The sequence below is a fragment of the Hyaena hyaena genome, unplaced genomic scaffold (genome assembly GCF_003009895.1).
Source record: "Hyaena hyaena isolate Hyena2069 unplaced genomic scaffold, ASM300989v1 scaffold_2111, whole genome shotgun sequence".
NCBI lineage: Eukaryota > Metazoa > Chordata > Mammalia > Carnivora > Hyaenidae > Hyaena > Hyaena hyaena.
Window position 1 is genome coordinate 57,196 of NW_024082747.1, and position 1,004 is coordinate 58,199.

The 1,004-nt window shown below is 37.7% G+C and overlaps 1 pseudogene; it reads right to left on the bottom strand.

Moving 5' to 3' along the window:
- Positions 1–290: 290 nt before the first annotated feature.
- LOC120227241 lies at positions 291–746 on the bottom strand (annotated as a pseudogene).
- Between the last annotated feature and the right edge of the window lie 258 nt (positions 747–1,004).

Genomic DNA, 1,004 nt, shown 5'->3' on the forward strand with positions numbered 1-1,004 from the left:
GAGAGGCAAACCATGAGAGACTCTTGAATGCTGACAAAAACTGAGGACTGATGGATGTGGGGGGGAGGGGGGGAGGGGCATGGAGGAGGGCACTTTGGGGATGAGCACTGAGTGTTATGTGGTAACTAATTTGACAATAAACTATTTGTAAAAAAAAAAAAAAAAAAGAAAATGCCACATTTCTAAAAAAAAAAAAAGAGATTCAAACAACCCTTCATTCTTTCTAAAGAATAATTAATTATATTTTGGCATATGAAAATTTATTATTGTAATGTTTTCACCATCAAAACTTATGATCTTGGTCTTTCTTCTTATCTTTGCATAAGGCCAAGAGACATTGGCTACTTTGATCACCTTAAAACAAACTCCAGGAATATCACTTTGGCATGACCTTTGAGAAAATTCAGCAACCAGAATCTCGTCATTTTCCTCAATAATATTCAAACAACCATCATTGCGTATAAAGGCTGTGATTTATTTATTTATTTATTTATTTATTTATTTATTTATTTGCCATTCTTTATTAGCTGGATCCTGACACATTTCTTGATGGCAGAATTTGGCTGTTTGGTTTCAACCCCTACTTTTTCCAGCACAATTCCTTTTGCATGAGAAGCACTTCTAAAAGGGTTGACCTTCAGGGCTGTGCCCAAATGGGCTTTCTTGTATGGTTTATCATGCTACTACTGATCTCCCTGGTAGCTACAGAGCTTTCTGGCATTATGAAGATTGTGACACTTGTCCATCCTGTTGGTGCCAAAAGCAAAAGAGCTCTAAACAAAAATACATAGTATCAAACGTGGATGAGAAACAATTGAATGTGACCCTTCTGTCATTGTGGCAAGGGCAATTTAATTTACAGATAAGGATGACTGAGGCCTGAGGACTCTTTAATAGAATACAAATCTCTAGGAAAGAGTGAAGAATAACTGCCTCTTGATGAGGGTGAGGAGAAGGCGCAGGATCTTTGTGGCAGAAGCTTGAAGTGGATGGTGGGGATGTCC